The following is a 12,303-nucleotide window of genomic DNA, read 5'->3' as shown; positions in this document are numbered from 1 at the left end:
GAAAGAAAACACTGGTGACATGTCCAGTAGAGAAAAGAAATTTGGGGTGTCCCTCATCTTAAGCCCTCTAAGAGCCATTGGGACTCTTTGATGGATATTGGAGTTCTCCCCTTCCTAAAGGGAAGCTGTGTGAAACAATAACATTTGAGAGTAAGGAGCCAGAATACAGGCAGGAGATGGGAATCAGCAGAGCTCTGTGTACAGATGCTGGTTCAACCAAAAAAAAAAAAACCCAATACAATAAGAAAAGAAATGTAGCTAGGATTTTAGGCAATGTAGGAGCCACATGGAACAGATCCAGAATGTCAGGAGCCATTCAAGAAACTGAGAACAGAACTGGCGATTCTTCAATTTTCCATCATTTGCTTCACCCTCACTCTCTTGCTCCTTCAAGTAAAGAGAGGAGCCTGTATTCTCAACACTGATTTCTCAAGAGATCATTTGTTTTCTATTCACCATTGTTTTAAAGGGAACTTTTCTCCATGATGGTATTGATCAGTGAGGGTCCATACATGTGTATCTTTCACAGATGGGACCAGAAGGAGAGATCAATATGTAGGAGAAAGGCAGAGATAGATGTCTACAACTTCTGGGACCTTTCCAGGTTTGGAGATAAGCAAAGGAGAGAATTAGCGATTCCTATTTTTAGAACTTTCCAGAGAAGAAAAGAAAATCATGGATCCAGACTCATTCCTAGGAAAAAGTGAACAGCTCCCTTTGTGAAGAGTTGTAGGTAGCATGAAGCTGTGGAGACCACCTCAGGCACCTTCTCTTGCTCACAAGCAGATTTGAAAGGAAAACCATTCCCCTTACGGGCAAAGCCAGGGGAGATGATTAGACAGAGAGTCATCACCAAAGGGAGGAAATGGAAGGGGGGGGGAGTAAGGGAATAATTGCCATCTTCTCACCAGCACAGTAGCATCTACTTCACATCTACCCAGCTGCTGCTACACATCTATGTTATAAATGGAAGAAAAAGGAAAGAATATTAATTAATTAAGAGGATGAGAAAATGCTTTTCTAAGAGCTTACACATGCACCAAACGTTGAAAGAAGCTAGGAATTCTAAGAAATGGAGCTAAAGAGGATTCCCCATCCTTTGTTCTCTGAGATCTGGTCCTGTTCTCGTGAATAAATAAAAATTCCATTCAAACAACTGATTTCCCTTTTCTGTGCTCTATATCCTCAACTGTAAAATCAAGATAATATCCCCTCCTACATTTCTTCTTAATGCAAAATGAGGGAAGTGGTGTGAGTTTGCCCATTACACTCCTTGAAAACACAATATGTTACTTTTTTTTAATTTTTCTACTTTTTTTCTCTCCAAATAATCCATGTCCTTCCCTTTCACTAAATGTGATGCTTTATATTTGATCTTGTTGAAGGCCTTCTGAAATACTGACACTGAGAAAAAATCAACTGGAACCTGCTAGACTCCTCCTAGAAGTCGTTTGTGGTTTCATGTCCAAGTCCCTTGGCTTTTGTCTTGCTACTGGACTTCAATGACTAGGAGAGAGAGTGAGACTGAAGATTTTGTGCAACTGTCTCATTTAAATCCAATTTGTGCCCAAATCAAGCTATGATGTGACATTATCGGTCCTTTTCAGGAGCAAAGGACAAATATCCACATCCTCAGGCCAGTGGGTATCAGGGGTGAGATTTGAATCGAAGTCTTGCTAAACCCAAGACCAATTCTGTAATCATTGTATTTAATAAAAGAAAACTGAATAAGTATAAATTGGGTTTGGGTCAGAAGAATGACACTCGTGACCTCCTGATTCTTTCTGTCTATGAAAGAATCTGATTTACTAGTATAGCTACAATGAATCTGAAAGTTGATCAAGTTGACAGTTTGAAAAGTCAGGTTTATGAACTAGATACAGATAGATATTTGGCTATAGATATTTTCACATAAAATATATTATTCTATATACACAGGTGCATATACAAGTGTATATAGACATATATATCAGTATATACACTCAGGAAGTGGCACAGATGACTTAGGACTCAAATATGAGCCTTTCTAAGGCTTCAAAATTAGTGCCAAATCAATTAGGTTTTTACTTTTTAAAATTACTTTCATGAGTGTGTGTATATATACACGCATACATGTGTATACATAAACACATACATACTGCATATATACACATTACATGTGTATATCACATATATAATATGTAAATATATGTGATATTACTATATGGATACATATATGACGTCTGTGTTTACATGCATGTATGCACTACATGTGTGTGTAAATGTTCATGTGGGGGGCAGCTAGGTCTCAAAGTGGATAGAGTGTTGTGCTTGGAATCAGGAATACTCGACTTCCTGAGTTCAAACCTGGCCTCAGACACTTATTAGCTGTGTGACCCTGGGCAAGTCACTTAACCCCATTTGCCTCAGTTTCCTCACTTATAAAACATGATCTGGAAAAAGAAAAAGGCATACTACTCCAGTCTCTGCCAAGAAAATTCCAAAGAGGTTCATGAAGAGATGGACACAACAGAGAAATAACTCACAAAACATATAAAATCCTCATACATATAACAGAAAGAGCCAGAAGCAGAGTGACAGCAATTATCTGGATCTAAACTCAACAGTACTCTTTGTCTATGTAAAAAAGGCCTGATTGACAGAGTAAACTAGAACCAAGGTCCAAGCCTCCTGTAAACTGTAATGAATACTGCCTAGTAGCTGGTGATGAGATGGGGTTTGTAAATAAAAAATCTGGACCTTGGCATGATGTAATGAAACATCTGGATGACTAATTGTCTTTTTTCTACTTCATTAGAGTTAGACATCCCTTGACTCCAACTTCTTTTGGTCAACTGAAGCCCTCTTTCCCACCAGTCCTCCAGAAGCCTGGAAGAATAAATGGGGGGGGGGCATCTCCCTAAGGTTCATTTGCATCTGAGGTAGGCAAGGCAATGTCCATAGTACTATATAACCAAGTCAGATGAGACCTCAAGAATAAGAAATGCTTACTCTTTGCTTTGAATTCAGCAGAGCACTCTAAGAGCTTCACCAGAGAGCTTTCATGCATCTACAATACAATAATAATTGATGTTCTTAAGGATGATCCTAAGGAATTAAATAATCCCTATATGTTATTTGAAACATCAGAGAAAAAATAAATTATTTTCATATACAGTTTGGCTATTTTGCTGAATTTGAATCCTTTGAAAATATGTATATGATCACTTTCAGTTCAATTCAATAAATCATTATTAAATGCCTCCTGTGCAAAGCTAGGTGCCCTGGAGAATATACAAAGTTTAGATAAGATATGGTCACTGACTCCATGGCGCTCACAGCCTGGTCAGAGGATTCTTAGTGTTCAGTAGCTTCTGACTCTTTATAACCCTGAGGTTTTCTTGGCAGAGATACTGGAGTGGTTTTCCATTTTCTTTCTCCAGTGGATATAGGCAAATAGAGGTTAAATGACTTGCTCAGGGCCACATAGTTAGTTAAGTGTCTGGGGCCAGATTTGAACTCGGGTCTTCCTGACTCCAGGTTCAACACTCTACCCATAAAACCACCTAGCTGCCCCAAGAGGATTCTATCTGAACACAAGCAGCTATCACAAATATATATTAGATTTCATCTGATTTGACTGCATTATTATAGATCTGACCAGCAGGAATGCACCAGTTGGCCAAAAGAAGGTATAGTCTATCAATAGCACACCAAAGATCTGTGATTTTTACAGTGAAAAATCCCACGTAGTAATTCTCTCCACCAATTCCTATCACGACTCCTCTATTATTTAGTCTTAAAGAGTTGCTTGTAGCTCCAAGAAATTGCATGGCTTGTCCATAGTCTCATACCAAGGGAGTCTGACTTTTTTTTTAAGCATAAGAGGTGTAAGCAAAATAAAGGGGAGAGAATCCAGTGAGACATTAGCAATTAGGGGGATAGGGGGCTTCCTGGAGGAAAAGGTATTTGAGTTAATCTGAAAGGATAGGGAGGAATTCAATAAGCAGAAGGCATTGGGGTAAATGGCATTCCAGGCAAAGGGGTACAGTATAATCAAAAGCAAAAGGGTGGGAAAATGTAAGATATATGAGTACTGAGCAAGGTCAGTACAAGAAGAAATAAGGTTAGAAAGTCAAGGTGGTACACAATGTGGGTAGCTTTAAATGCCAAGCCTGGGAGCTTGACCTTTAATCAAAAGAAAATAGGAAGCCAGTCAAAAGCATTTGACTTGCCAGATGACCCTTTTCTGCAATGATAATTTGGTTCAATTCAAACACATATTTATCATGTCTCCATTATGTCCTAGAAGGCAGCTAGGTGGCACAATGGATAGAGGGCCCAGCCTGAAGTCAGAGAGACCCAAGTTCAAATCTCGTCTCAGATTCTTGTGGGGAAGTTTCCTTATCAGTTTCCTTATCTGTAAAAATGAGCTGGAGAAGTAAATAGCAAAGCACTCCAGTATCTCTGCCAAGAACCCCAAATGGGGTCACAATGAATTGGACAAGCTGAAATGACTGAACAACTAATACTATATCCCATGGGCTACGAGGTGCCCTGAGAAGAGAATGCCCTGCTCAGACACACTGTGACTAATCTATATGCCTCCTTATCGGGACTAAAAGATATTGATCAACATTTTCATGGAAATACCAATGACATACCTTTCTAGTGACCTCACATGAATTCCATGTCCAAAGCAGGTTTTTTGGCCCAAATTAACCCCACAATTACTTCAATTTGTCTACACACAGCCAGCATTCATCATTATTCCAGACTTCAATGTTGCCACTGAGTTCTTCAATAAGGGTACACCTCTTTCACTTCAGATGGTTTACGGAGCATATTCTAAATCTGAATCCATTAGGGCTGCATTTACCTACTGAATTTGATTTGGAAATTCCAATATGCTTCCTCTTTATTACTGACTGACCTTCAACTATTGGTGGTCTACAGCTCTTCAGCCTCTGCCTCATGGCATCTCAAAATTATGTTCAAGAGAGTCAAATACTTAAATGCACTGGGGAGGTCAATATCGATGGACATCTGGCAGTAAACCAGGGAATCATTTTAAGATGTACATATTTTCCCCTTCATTTATTTTTACTAGCTGCAATTTCTGGGCTTTCTTAAGGCAGAGACACTGAGGCAGGCTAAGTTGGTTCCCATCACAGTTATCATCTGTAGCACCATTTTAAAATAGGAACCATAAAGATATACCATCTAGAGACACAATCTTTTTATCTATGGGAAAATAAGTCAGAAGTTCCAAATCATGAGTGTTTGCCCTGTTCAATGTTGTAATGGATTCTCCATAGTAACTGGTAATGGGGACAGAGACTAGACCAGTGATTTCATTGGCATAGGAAACTCTCGAATGAGGAAACTCCCTCTACTGGTGTAGGTTGGCACCTCCTCGTCAATGTATAATCTTAAAAGTATTGCCCAGAGAGATGGGAGAGTTCAAGTGCCCTTTCCCCAGAGCCACACAATCAATATGAGTTAGATGCAACACCCCTACCTAAGTCTTCCTGACTCCAAAGCCCCCTCTCTGTCCAATACACCATACTATCTTGATAATGAGAAAAGATTCATAAATGGAAAATCCAAAATTGGGATTTCCATTAAAAATGAAATCTGGTTGACTAAACATTTGACATTTGAGCATATTCTTCTTACAACTCTGTTTGTTGATCATTAGATAAAGAGATGGATATAGTGGAAGAACCTTTGACAGGATGTGCTGGTCCCATCTAGACTGTACTCCTGGACTCTTCTCTACAGTGATTCTGAAGTCTTTGCACCCTTTTAGTTCACTCCAGCCATGGGCTTAACACATTGAAGTTTTTTCCACTCCTACAGTCCCTCCACCTGATTGGTTAGTTCCTCCCAGAATCTCCATTTCAGGGAGTGCATTCACCCCATCCACCTTCTGTGTCTCATTCCTCTTTAGATTGCTCCTCTTACTCTCCTCCCAGGCTTTCCCTATAGCCTTTTTTTCTTTTTTTGTCCTTTTCCATTAGAATGTACATTCTTTGAGGATAGGGAATATCTTTCTTCCTGCTCATATTTGTATTCTCAACACTTAATTATGGGCCAGGCACATGGAAGCATTTAATAAATGCTTAATGATTTGACTTACCAAGGAGAATCAGGTGGCATTGTGGGGCTTCAAAAGAGCCACTTACTGTAATATCCTAAAAGACCAATGACCTGCAGAGATGACAGACTTGGCTTCCTGAGTAGTTTCATTAGCCTCAACAATAGGCTCTACTGAATGACAAAAAACAAGGCAACATGGCCAAGAAGCATTTTTGAGAACGTCTTCCTAAAATACAGACCCCAGGGAGATGCTTATTCTGGACTGGGATGGAGGGTGAATAAAAAAGCAAAATTTTCAAACACATCCTATTCAGTGAGCTAAAGAGGACAATAGAAGGCAGAAGGGAGAGCAAAAAAAAATGTCAAAGATGTCCTGTCTCAAGCAATGTGCCACGGCTATGGCTTGTGAAGAGTCCCCAGTGCCAGACACGCTGCCAGGCAGCATTCAGAAATGAGGTGGCATTTTTTCCTAAGCAAAAACTCCAGCCATATCTGTATGAGGCTGTGTCCAAACATACAGCTGGTTTGTGTGAATTGACTGCTTGTTAGACTTTACTGGATGTTTAGTCTCATTAAAAAAGAGCCTTCTGTGCTTATAGACTAAGGACAGACTCACAAATGGGCTATAGTTGCAAATAAAATGACAGGCTTTGCTTTATGGGTACAGCCCATGGGGAGAACTGTGGGTTCTCGTCACAGCTATCTTCTGTAGTACCTTTTTTAAAATATTAACCATGAAGATTACTAGACATAGACTCAGCCTACTTATCTGAATGAAAATAAGTCAGAAGTTCAGAATCATGAATACTTGCAAAATAAGTGAATGATGAAGAAATTACCTTTATTAAAGAGAAAAGTTTTTCACCCACTCCTTTATCATAAAAAAAAATGATTAGGAGAATTGAATGAAATCTCTGGTTCTCTTTTAAAAATTCCTTTTTACCAATCCTAACAACTTTAGGCAAATGATTAAACCACTAAAGGAGAACTTGGTTCTATGATCCAGAATACAAAATATACCATGTAAATCATATATTAAAGTCATAACATGTAATTTGTTTATGATCTGTAATCTGGGTAAATATCATTCAGGTCACTGAAGTTTACATCCACAATTACTTTTGCTATTTTGAGTTTAAAAAAGCAACTCTGAAATTTTAAAAACAAAAGTCCAATGTCATTTTTCCATATATAATTCCTTTAAAAATGTTTTCCATAATGCACTGATTATGCTTCTCCCAAAACATATTCAGATTACAAATCTAGGATTTTTGTATTGTGATCATTTGTCCAAGAGTATTTATATGTAGATGAATTCACCATATATATTATAAATGAGATAAGCTAAAAGATCATTAGGGATCAGAGTAAACTAAAAATAAAGAACTAAGCTACCTCCAACAAAATGGATAGTTCACATCCTTAAAATAAATTGTATTTATTTTTAGGAAAAAATCACTCCTAAATGCCTCTTGGTCCAATAAAATGTCTCTAATTGTTACAGAAAATAATACTTTGGCATTAGAAATATTCATATTTTATGCCAAAAATAAAATTGAATTTTCTTATTTTTCTGTCAGTTTCTCTGAAATAATCTTCAAAATCAGAATAATTATTTTTCACATTAAACTGATATTTGTGTAGGTGACCACCATTCTTGACTATAACAAAATAAACATTCCATCAGACAATAGTTATTGTATCATCCAGAGCTCCCTACAATCCAGATTGTTTCTATTTTGTAAAATTTGGAATCCAATTTCCAATATTGGCTCCTACTAAAATATTCTTGTCACTCACATATTCATCTATTGTCTTTATAGAATAAAGCTCTGTGTTCTGTATCAATAGCCTTTATTTCTTGACAGAAGACCTCACAAGCACTGTAAGATATTTTGCTCAAGAATAAAGAGAATATAAGGAATATTTCCCAAAGGGTCATTCTCTTTCCAGGCACTGAAAGGTCCTTGTGTTTATTGCTAAAAGGAAACTGCTTAATGGACACCTTCAATCTAAAGCCCAAAGTGACCCTTCCAAAGTAGCCAGACCTTTGTTTCAAAGCTTTCTTCTACTATTTAAATATTTTCCACAGAAAAATCCAAATTAGCTACTGGATAAAACCTACTCACAGAACAGATGACAGAGTAAAATATAGAAACCAAAGTGAATAGACTACTATGAAAACAGCTGTCATGGAGGGAGAGGGGAGGGAGGCTGTGTTATCTATTCCCAGGGATAGTCTATGAATAGAATTCATCTTCTGTGTTGGCTATTCAAGCCCAAAGTATCATGCAAGGATTTTTATTTCTGCACAAATAGATATTGTAATTGGGTCTTCACCAAAGTGGCAGCTTATTTCAGAACATCCCCCAAAGTCAGTTTAGCCTGCCAGGGAAAGGGAAGCAAATATTTAGAATCACAGAATCTCAGAGTTGAATTCAGACCTTGCATCCATTCCTATTTCCTAATATATGCAGGAATTCATAAAGATTATTAGTCCTGAAGGAGACTTTAAAGACTACACAATTTAGCTCTTTAATTTTATAGATGAGACCCAGAGAAGTTGAGAAAGCTTTAGAAAGGGTAACAGAAGAAACATCTGAACCTAAGCCTAGTGACTATCCAGCATCTTTCACAGGTGATCATCCACCTTCTAATGATAAAAGTCCTACTGAACAAGAACTAACATCATAACCCATGCATTACATTTAAGAATGTCTCTAATTGCTAGGCAGTATTCCATGTGAAACTAGAATCTGCTTCAAGATAATTTCCATCCATTGTTCCTAGTTCTCTCCTCTGCAGACCAGCAGAATCAGTCAAACCTCATTTCTAGAGACTAGACCTTTAGATATTTGAAGACAGTTACCATGCCTTTCCCCACTAAGCTTTTTCCTCCTCTGATCTAAGTAGTCACAATTTCTGGATCCAGCACTCATATGGCATAGGTTCATAGATTTAGAGGTGAAAAGAACTTAAAAGCCAATTAAGCTCAACCCCTTACCTCCTTTTACAGGAAAAAACAGAAAAAAATGAGTTTCCGCACAGTTTGGCTGACCAAGGTCACATAGTTAATAAGTGTCTGAAGTGGGATTTGAACCCAGATCTTTCTGACTACAAATCCAGTATTCTACCCATTCTGTCAACCAGCTACATAGTTCCCCAGACTTTACACCATCCTACCTTCTTCATCCCCCTCTGGATCAGCTTCAGTTTGATAATCGCTCTTACAATGTTGTGTCCAAACCCACACTTGCAGAATATTCAGCTGTCATCCCTTAGCTTTCTGGAAACAGCTTCCCATCCATTTGTTAGTTGAAAACACAGGCAAGTTTTGTGTGTTGTGAGCTAACAAGTCCTAACTTTCCTTCCTGGCCCTTTTAAATGTTCACTACCTCCATCTGGACTCTGGTTGTCTGACAGCTAATTTCTGGAAGAGAGAGAGCAGTGAATGTCTATCTGATTCACCTACCAGTTCTCTTGCCCACTGAGCATCCTAATGTTCTCTTCCTATACTTCCTTAAGCCTGGCTTCCCCCTGCGAAACAGCTCCCTCCCTTTGCTTAGGCTTCTCTTTCCTCCTCCTTTTTCCCTATTAGTCTCTTCCTCCAGAGATTTACCTTAAAGGTAAAGCCTCCCATCAACCTGTCCAGCATTGACTTTCTCCATTCACCTTCCAGTCCCTCTCCCAGTCCTAGACCAGGTTCCTGACCTCTGCTGACACCCCAGGATCTGTTAGCCCAAAGAAGGCAAGAGAGAGGAATCCAGACCTTAATGTGATGGAAAGCAAACTAACCTGGGGGATTTAGCCTGGCAAAGGCATGTAGCTTTGTCGAACCTGGAAGCCTTTGGATCTACTGTTAGTCCGTGGAGCCAAATATCTCCTCTCCCCCCATCCCTCCACCCCTACCCCCCCACACACACACACACATACACACCCGCACCCTTCCTGTTTCAGGAATCTTGAAACTGAAAACAAAACAGAGAGGTCCAGTTTCCCATTCCCTCCTGGCACGTCTCCGAAGCATGTCTGTCTTGAAGGTTTAGCTTTCGCCCACCTGCTTGCTCCCTGGGCTCACTCTCCACTGCTCTCCTGTCAGTCTCCTTAGCAGCCCGGAATAAGCAAGGGGGCAGCCCCTTTCTGACACAGCCTTACCGGTTCCTGACGCTGCAGCCGCCGCTACAACTCGTCTCCAAGTCACCCGAGGTCCCTGCAGGTGGTCCAGACACTCAGAGGCTCATCCCGAAGCCGGTCCTCTTGAGAACCCGTAAGGGATGGATGTGAAAGGACCTGGGGATCACGTACGAAGACCTGGATGCCCCTCCAGCAAAGGCCACTGTCTGAAGGCAGAGGAGAGGAGGGAAGGAAGTGTTGAAGGGGTGTCCGAGAAGTGGAAGTCCTGATTGGGGGGATGCGAAGGGGTTCCCCGAATGCTTGCGTGTGTTCCTGCTGCTGGGGAGGAAAGTGGAGGCTGTCTCTGACTGGAGAGTGTCTCCAACCCGCGCGCACCGAGAGCCACTGAGGCGTGAGACGAGGGCAGGTCCCTTCCCTGCCTGCTTGACTGCCTTTGCCTGGGCTCCCTCTCCTCCTCCTCCCTCTTGCTCCCTACTTTTCCTCCCGCCTTTCTTTCCCTCCTCCCGCTTCCCCTGCGCCTCCCCCGCATTCCACCCCCTCCTGGAGCCCCTTCTTTCGCCTCGCCTGTCCTATTCATTCAGTTTCTCATCCCTCATCCCCATCCTCATCCCCATCCCTCCTGTCCTCTCCTCTCTCGCCCCTGCCCTGCCCTCTGCCTCTTTTCTTTCCTGTATGGTTCCTTCTCCTGATAGGGTTTTGTTTTGTTTTGTTTTTTGGGCATTGTATCCCTGGTTCTCCGATAGTCCCATCTTGCTTTTCAATCTCATTGCCGTCTTTTGGTTTTAGCGGTGCGCTCCTTGGATTGAGTTATTACATTTTCCCTACTCCAATTCCCCAGTTCCTGAAGCCCGTCCACTCTCCATTTCGCTTCATATCTCGCTTCTTTTTCCCTGACTCTTCTTTCCCCATTTTTCCTATTCTCCATCTTTGCTACCAACTCAATACTTCCGGCGCCTGAATGCCTTTCACCCCCTCCCTTTAGCCCCATTTTCCTTCTTATTTCAACCCCTCAGCTTCCTGTGCATGCCATCCGCAAATTCTACTCTCTTTCCCTAAAGCTGTTAGTGTACCTCTTCTAGGTACTCTCTTACACCTCCCACCCTGGCCAGTTAGCTCTCCCAATAGGAGCCATCAGGGCTATTTTTTCCTAATCTGCATAATCCATATGCGTTCTGCCTTTGCTTATAAACAGCTGCTTTTATTTACAGCCCTTGCTTTCTGTGGCCGAATCTCTTCTCAGACCCATTATAAATATGCTTAAGAGAGAGAGAGACTATAGATATGCTTTCTCTACTTAATTATCATTTACCCTCCAGTTATATATCTGATTGTTTCTCTGACCTGACTTGACTAGATTTCTTGAACTTCCATTACTTTCCCTTTCCTTTCCCACTATTTCTTCCTCTTCTTCCTCCTCCTCCTCCTCCTCTTCTTCTTCTTTCTTCTTCTTCTTCCTCCTCCTCCTCCTCCTCCTCCTCCTCTTCTTCTTCTTCTTCTTCTTCTTCTTCTTCTTCTTCTTCTTCTTCTTCTTCTTCTTCTTCTTCTTCTTCTTCTTCTTCTTCTTCTTCTTCTTCTTCTTCTTCTTCTTCTTCTTCTTCTTCTTCTTCTTCTTCTTCTTCTTCTTCTTCTTCTTCTTCTTCTTCTTTCTTCTTCTTTCTTTCTTTCTCTCTTTCCTCACCCTCAGCCCTCCTCCCAGTTTTTTCTGTCACTCTGTATATTTCTCTCTGACTTTCTTCCTGTGCATGTCTTTTTATTTCTAGATCTTTCTCCTCTATTATGTTTCTGTTCATGACTGGATAACTCATCTATTAGACAGTCTTTCCCATTCTCTCTTTCTTTTCCCATACATTACTCCACAGTCCTAAATGAAGAATCCCCTGATACTTTGATCTTCACATCAATCTAGGGGCTGGCCTAGTACTAGATTTCCTAAGGTCTAATTGGAAATACCAGGAAGAATCTCTTGATCAATAAAATATTTACCTTTACTGCTACCTGAAATTCCTCTAATTGGAGAAAAATTCTTTGATCCCATAAAGTTAGCAAAAGTGTAATAAGCACACACACACAATTTAGGGGTGGCAGTAT

The 12,303-nt window shown here is 40.4% G+C and overlaps 1 protein-coding gene across 1 annotated transcript in view; it reads right to left on the bottom strand.

Annotated features, from left to right (window-relative positions):
* Positions 1-9,573, bottom strand: part of ZNF488 (zinc finger protein 488) — a 46,101-nt gene extending 36,528 nt beyond the window's left edge. The window contains exon 1 of the mRNA XM_056800654.1: positions 9,554-9,573. The gene's annotated coding sequence lies outside the window, so the exon portion shown is untranslated. The remainder of the gene's footprint in view (positions 1-9,553) is intronic.
* Between the last annotated feature and the right edge of the window lie 2,730 nt (positions 9,574-12,303).

Source organism: Monodelphis domestica, chromosome 1 (assembly GCF_027887165.1).
Source record: "Monodelphis domestica isolate mMonDom1 chromosome 1, mMonDom1.pri, whole genome shotgun sequence".
NCBI classification, from domain to species: Eukaryota; Metazoa; Chordata; class Mammalia; order Didelphimorphia; family Didelphidae; genus Monodelphis; species Monodelphis domestica.
Note: the sequence above shows the minus strand (reverse complement) of the source record. Positions and strands in the feature narration are given on the sequence as shown.